Source organism: Gigantopelta aegis, chromosome 10 (assembly GCF_016097555.1).
Source record: "Gigantopelta aegis isolate Gae_Host chromosome 10, Gae_host_genome, whole genome shotgun sequence".
NCBI classification, from domain to species: Eukaryota; Metazoa; Mollusca; class Gastropoda; order Neomphalida; family Peltospiridae; genus Gigantopelta; species Gigantopelta aegis.
In genome coordinates this window covers 40,376,515-40,385,010 of record NC_054708.1, presented here as the reverse complement: position 1 = coordinate 40,385,010, position 8,496 = coordinate 40,376,515, and positions in this window count along the sequence as shown.

Genomic DNA, 8,496 nt, shown 5'->3' with positions numbered 1-8,496 from the left:
TCCAAATTCCATAGCACCATACCATCCTCCGCCTGTTACCGGCTACGGTCGGACTGCTGGTGCTCCCTTGCACCTGCCAGTGCAGGCGGTCCCCCCTCCTACCCACCCCACCTTTCCTGTCCTGGAAAAAAATAAAGAACACTTTTAGTGCCATTAAAGGGACAGACACTAGTTTTCAAACATTAAGGCTTCAAACACTAAGGCGTATTTTGTTCACTATTAGAGCCGTTTATGATAACTGAAATCAAACATTACTTATATTTTATTGTTTAGATGATCCATTTCCGTACAACCGAAATGTTTCTGGTCATCCTGATGTTTCTAATATCACAAAATGCATTTTTCTTATTTTTAAAAACGCACGTGCGTCTAAGAAATAACAATTATGGAGTCGAGTTTTAGTCTATTTTTAACGATATTTCACCGTTTCAACGTCACAGACTCTTGTTTCACTCTCTTGTAACGTTATCCAAATGTGTTACAGGTTTGTAACTTAACCAAACTTGGTATCCATTTTTACGGGTTAAAACTAGGGTCTGCGCCTTTAAATCGCGTGATTAAGAAAAGCGTTTTGGAGTTTAAAAAAGGGGGTGGGGGGGGGGGGGGACGGGAGATGCAATGCATCTAGCATTCAAAATCTGCATAAGACTAATTATGTATTGATGCTAAATTTTCATTTTGATACGTAGCTTACTTTTTTAAAATGGCGTTTGATACATAACGTAATGTCAAAACATGCTTTACCAGCGAGAATCTACTTAACGTCTGCTACACATACTAAAAACGATGGTCGATTGACCCAGCATTTTCTTTTTTCACAGCCCATAGTCTTTTTTTCAGGACGAAATATACTTATTTATTTCTTCGGGTGTTATTTTTTACCCCAACATCCGCATCTCCCTTGACAACTCATACCATTGTCTTTAATTCGCCATTTGTTGAGTACTGCGGCTTTGGATTCAACTTTGAATAGGGATACTATTTTAAAACTTGTTAATGGTTTTGTTGTTCAGATTAATATATCGAAAACAAGATAACACATACCATAACCTTAATAGATCATTCATGAAGCACTGCGGTTGGTCGATGTATGTGACTTACACCCGCCAGTGAGCCGTTTTGACTTGGAACCAGTTCTGGGATACAAGTAAAGATAAACCTCCATGCAATGTTAATGTACAGCAACCAAAACGCCAGATGTCAGTCCGCTGATAACTGTTACATTTAACTTAGATACCATATTCGTCAATAATTAAACAAAATTGAGCGATGCGTTAAGGAAATAAGTGTGTTCAATGGGAAAACAAAAGTTGTACTTGTTGACTTCACTGTGAGACAAACATTTAATGCGCAGTTACATATATACACAGATATAGTTGCATTTGTTACAGGATTTTCAGCCAGGGAAATGTTCAGTTATTTGTATGATTCACTCAGAAATTACGTATAATCCCTACGTATGATCTACTGGACCACATGGCATGCTTTAATGTAGGATATTCACTAAACAGCTATGACTTGGTCATCATTAAATAACAATACTAAAATTTCTCTTCAGGCCTCCCAGAAAATATTCTTTATTTTATTTTATTTTTAAACCACACGAACACATCGAATGTCCGTTTCCTGCTTGCTAGTTCTTCGTATTTATCATCATCCTGACATAAACATTTTAAACATGATAGGGGTTTACTGAATTTTAATGTTTTAATCCGAAATATCGGTCTCAGATTTGGGTTCTTTGGGAAAATAGTGTTCATTATATTTTTGAAGTTGATTCTAAATGGACTTTTTCCAGAGAATCCTATGGTGCCAGCCCGTGGTAAAATACAAACCTATTCTGTTACCTTGTCAGCGCACTCGGATATTTGGAATGTAAAAATATTTCTTTAGAAATGGGTATTTCTACTTTGATTCAAGAATAGACGTCAAGTACACTTGAAAAAGTAGTAAGCCACTGTGCGTTAAAATCGACTCTGCCTTGAGCTTTGGCCACATGGATGGACTCGTTGGTTTGAATCGTCAAAACTATGCCTGAAACTTGATTTACTTTTATATAAATATGAAAAATATTCAAAAGAGAATCCCTTAAACATCTTTGAAAGGAACTTTCAGTGGCTTTCTGGGAACCCCCCCCCCCCCCCCCCCCCCTAAAATACCAATGAATGAGATCAAGGATGTAACCATCAACAAATTCTCCAGGGTGATGGGTGGTCTGTCAGATGAAATTGAAATTGTTGGCTTAGTTGAACGAAGTATACACGTAAATCATTATTTGGCTGCACTCAGACATCAAATATATAGGAAGGAAATGATTTATTTAGCGACGCACTCAACACATTTTATTTACGGTTATATGGCGTCGGACATATGGTTAAGGACCACACAGATATTGAGAGGAAACCCGCTGTCGCCACTTCATGGGCTACTCTTTTCGATTAGCAGCAAGGGATCTTTTATATGCATCATCCCACAGACAGGATAGCACATACCACGGCTTTGATATACCAGTCGTGGTGCACTGGCTGGAACGAGAAATAGCCCAATGGGTCCACCGACGGGGATCGATCCCAGACCGACCGCACAACAAGCGATTGCTTTACCACTGAGCTACGTCTCGCCCCCAGCAAACATAGAGAGAGACTCATTTTTCACAAAACGAATTCTTCACACGGTCGATTTCTTACAAATGTGACAAATGCGTTCTGGTTCTGAGGCGGTCGTTAACAGAAACGCATTTTTTTTCACACTTGTATAAAGAAAGTTGTTCAAATAATATTAATAATAATAATAATAATAATAATAATTAATTAATTATTTAAAAAAACCCAGTTTGCAAATCAATTATCCCTTGCTGCTTTATCAATATGAGTGGCCCATGAAGTGGCGGCAGCAGGTTTTCTCTCTCATGGTCTTTGTGATCATATGTATGACGCCAAGATAACCATAACTAATATAAGTTGAGTTCATTATTCAATTCTTTATTTAACTTTGAGCTGTTACAGCTCATCAGTTGCACAAATAAAATACAACATATATGTACATGTCAAGTGAAAGTGTAACAACATTATTCCAACAGCGGAGAATGTTTAATATTCAACAAAACGCTTCTTCTTCCTGGGTAGGAGGGGGTGGGGGTGGGGGGGAGAATGGCGGGATTTGGCTCAGTCGGTTGAGAGCTCGCCTGGGGTGCTGGTATACCAAAGGCCGTGGTATGTACTGCCATGTCTTTCAAAAGATCCGTTGTTGCTTTATTGGTAGGAGTAACCCATGGAGTGGCGGAAGCGGGTTTCCTCTCTCATAATCTGTATGGTCCTTAACCATGTATGTGACGAAACCTTAAATAAATGTATCGTATGCGTAGTGAAACAAAATACTTCATCACCATCATCATCATCATCTTCTTCTTCTTCTTCTTCTTCTTCTTCTTCTTCTTCTTCTTCTTCTTCTTCTTCTTCTTCTTCTTCCACCAGCTCCCACCCAGAGTGAGTTCTTACGGGTTCAATGGCTAAGTGTAACGCCACTACACCTCTACTATACTCTATAACACACCAATCACTATCAATTAAACACTGTCCATGACAGAAAGCCCAGATTGCTGTGGTTTGAGCCTTAATGGGACATAACACCAAAATAAAGATGAAATGATTCAGTGAAAATGTAACGACTGTCTTATAAACCGAGATTACACTGAGAGCCTATTCTATTATTGGGTGTTATAAATAAGATTTTAAAAAATAATTATTCATTTTAACATTATTTAAACTTTGTGGACACATAAACTGTGAGGAGGGGGTGAAAAGAGATCTTCTCCATGCCCCCTCTTATCCAATTCCTAGGCCTATGAAATACATGATGTAATTCTGTTATTTTAGCATAGTAAACAAATTATTATTAAAAGGTACCCTGTTGCGGCTCATATAAGAACGAACAAGTATTTGATACGCCAACAAAAGGTGATAACTGACAGAAAAAGAACATTTTCAAGAATAGGATTGCAATTATGCATAAATTCCATACAAACCCAATGATTATAATTGCAATTAAAGCACACAGTGGTAAGATCTACTCGGAATAGATAATGCTGCTACCCGCAAGTAGGTGTTTTTCACACGTGTGAAGAATGCGTTTTGCAGAATAATGAGGGTGCTGTTGAAAGAATTGTTGCTGGATTGCTAACATGAGTACGGTACCTACAGTTTGGTCACCAAACCAACCATTAATCAACATTGTAACTGATATGATCATGAAAATCGGAGAATTAATTGATACTACTTTCTTCAATCTCATAACTGCACATTTTATTAACCTAAAGGAAAATCTGGGCTTGCATGGATATACGAAAACTTCAGTAGAACCAGAAAACCAATCTTAATCTACAATACGAGTAAATAATACCTGCTTCTTTCTCTCTTTTTTAGTTTCTGTTTATCTTTCCTCTTTTTTTCTCCATTCATTTCATCTGTTCATTCTTTCTCCCCTGTCCCCCTCAGATCAAAACCATTATTGTATTCATATTTATGTATTGTTTTTAAACAAATTCAAATGTATGTAACTAGAAGTTGTTTCAGTAGTGTATAAAAACATTGTAAAACCATCATCATTTTAAACATCGCAATTTAAAATGATCTATTTAGTTATCTATTTAACAATAATAGGAAAAAAAGTATATTTTAATATAATTATTTAATGTATTAATGTAATTGATTAATAAATTTTAATTTAATATATTCTCTATATTGAAATTAACTTCATAATATGCGATGTATGAATGTACATATATGTATGTGTATGTGTATGAATATGTACATGTATTTTTGTAAAGCAATGATTCAAGGCTCCCCAACCGTGACACTGTCAACTGATCTTGGGGCAATAAACTCATTTAAAAAAAAAAATCATGACAAAAGAACTTGTTCGAAGGACGGGTAGACAACGATAGGGAATGGAGTTCTTTTAATCTCAGTGAAATCATACCACAGTGAGACAGTGGTGTAACTTTCTCACAACTGATGCCAACAAACAAAATGTGACAGAACTCCTTATTAACACAGCATAACTTTTCGTATGATTGTTAAATGAAGTAACAGAAGTTGCAAGTTGGTAATCTAAAGTTGACATTGCGACTGGGGTGCCATCTTCCCGGTCTATCTCTGGGTCTCTATATATCTTTCCATGCATGGAAACACGAATATTTATAAGATAGATATGTTTGTTGACTCGTAATTGCCATGGGTGTTAGTCCTTAGCTGATAAACTGGTGGCAACAATTAAAAGCCATAGTGCTCTTAACTGCTGTAATGTAGTTTCACACCAATAGGATTGATTGCTACCCCCAAATTAACTAATGCCTAAGTTATTGCGAAAATGCAGGTGACACAATAACAATTTACTAAATCGTATATACACAGCTAACTATATATAATGTTCATTTGAATATAGTTGTAAATGTTGCACTATGATAGTATGAAGAAAGACAAGTATATCACAAAGTATAACGAGTTTACATATATCTGTCCCTGCCCTAAGCGACCTCTTGTTAATTCTACGGAGAGGATGTCCCGAGGCTATAGCATCGATTACTGGATATGCTTATTTCAGGCATGCATGCACGTGTACCGTAGCTGATCTCATGTTTACATAATCATGCTACTCGTTGTACTTCTGATAAGGTGCATCAACATCCAAACGATGGATAACTACCATAATGCCAAGGCATTGGCGGCAATCTGATTAAAATTAGCTCTACTGGTCTACCGGTAGATCTAACAGCATTGCGTGGACTCCTATGTCCAGGTGACATTTCGTCTGTAAAAAATAATTTAAATATCGACCAATCACACTTCGCCTTTTATAACGTTATTTAGGAGCATACAAATTGTAAAATTATCTGGCGAGACTATTTATGCGGCAGCCGTACCGCGAACCATATCAATACGTATGGGCCGAATTAGGCGACTGCTCAACTGTGTTTGATTTATTTTTTAAAGAACTGAATCAATCTTCAATTTTATATGACAAATTATTTATTTTATAAATTAAAACATGTTTCAATGTATTGTCGAGATCGGTCTGGTGAGATACCACTACAACACATTGATTAATTAATAATTACCTACTGGATTTCAAATGTTGTAATTCTGACACGTAGTCATCAGAGGAAACCCGCTACGTTTTTTCTAATGCAGCAAGAGACCTTTTATATATGCACTTACCACAGACAGGATATATATATAGAAGACCTTAACCTACAGTTGTCGAAATGTGTAGTTGGGTGTAATTTTGGTGGTGTGTTTCTAAATAACTTCAGTTTTGCTGATGATATGTCACTTCTTTGCCCATCTATTTCTGCATTAAGAAAAATGTTAACGTTTTGCGATAAATTTGCAGAAGATTATATTATATATAATACAATGAAAACTGTTTGTATGTGTACTGAGCCAGAAACTCTGAAGTTGATCAATGTGCCTTCGATATATTAGTGTGGTGATGTACTGAAATTTGTTGACAACTTACTACTATAAATGTCTAGGTCATATTATATGCAAAAACATGAAAGACGATAAAGACATTAAACGACAGTATAGAGCCCTTTGTGTATATGTAAACATGTTGTTGCGGCGATTTGCAAAATGTTCAGAATCTGCTAAAACACAATTATTTGTGAGTTATTGTAATAATTTGTACGCGGGTGCATTATGGGTGAAATTTACACAGGCTACCATGAAGGATCTAAACATATGTTATAATAATGCATACCGATGGATGATCGGATAACGACGACCATACAGTGCCAGCAAGATATTTGTCAGTCATCGAGTAAAAAGCTTTGGCGCTTTACTTCGCTTAACAGCATATTCGCTGAAGAGCAGAATCGAAACAACTTCAAACGACCTACTTGCCCACCTGCGGTGTACAAATGTTTACGTTAAATCTGTATGTGTAAATCGCTGGCACAAGCTACTGTATATTAAGTAATCAGTGTTGTGTGTGATGTTTTTCCCGTCCCAACCAGCGCCCCATGACAAAAGCCTATCAAAGTGCATATAAAAGATCTCTTGCTGCTACTGGAAAAATTATCTCGAGCTATTGATTTATTATGTCAAGCGCTCAACATATTAACTATCAAGTCTTCATCTTTTGCAAATTCTCTATTTTGGCTGGGCGTGGATGGGGTTTCGATCAGTCGGTTGAGTGCTCGCCTGAGGTGCATGCATCGCAGGATCGAACTACCTTGGTGGATTAATTCCATTGATTGTGTTTTTTCCTCGTTCCAAACAGTGCACCACAACTGGTCAAAGGCCGTGATATTTGTTTTTCTGTCTGTGAAAGTGCATATAAAGATTCCTTGCTACTAATGGGAAAATGTAGCTTATGATCTTGAGCTCTCAACTTATTATCTCAAGCTATCAATGTATTATATCAAGCGCTCAGCATATTAACTCTCGTCAACATGTATGTCGTTTTCTTTTGCAATTCTCTTTTTGGCTATACAGTACTGATACAGAAGTCGAGAGCTATTAACAATAAGTTGAGCGCTGGAGATAACAAGTCAAGCACTAGAGATAACAAGTCAAGCACTAGAGATAATAAGTCAAGAGTTTAACATAATAATTTTAGCACTCAGATAAGCGCTCGAGATAATATAAGTCGAGCACTCGAGATAATAAGTCGAGCTCTTGAGATAATCAGTAATGCGCTCAAGATAATAAGTCGAGAGCTCGAGATAATAAGTCGAGTGTGCATTCAGCATGCGCAGAAGAAAAGGTCGATCGATGTTTACTTGTGGTTTAAAAGTACTTTGATGACGTCAAATATCGAAAATGTAGATATGAAAATGCACGTTTCCGCGCGCAGATTATCTTAATGGAAAGTGGGCGTTATGTTGTGACCTCGACTTATTATATTGATGTTGAGGGCTGAACCTATTGTCTTGAACTCTCCAATTATATTGTCGAATGCTATAGTTATCTCTTGTCAATGCGTACGTACCTTCAGTGGCATATAATCACGATAACAGGTCGAGAGCTTGACATTATAAGTTAAAATCTCGAGATACTATGCCGACATTTCAAAATAATAAGTTAAGCATTAGACAAAACAAGTCCAGATTTCGAGATATAAGTCGAAGTTCAGTATCTTTAAAAGTAAGACAAAAAGGTGTACCGGTATGTCCTAAATATTACACCATATTATTTATTTTATGGTTAATTTACAATCAGCTTCAAACGTAAAGTGAACACTATTTTCCTAAAGAGCCCAAATCTAAAACCGATATTCGGATTACGAGAGTGCAATTCAGCAATCCCTTATCATGTTCAAAACATCACCCCTGATTTAATTTTAATGCCACGATGATGATATTGCTGTCAAATGAAAGCTTCGATAATGTAGAATATGATGAACTAGCAAGCATGTGACAGACATTCGATGTGCTTTTGTAAAAAAGAAAATATAATTAAAAAATTGGGATATTTTCTAGGAGGCCGGAAGAGA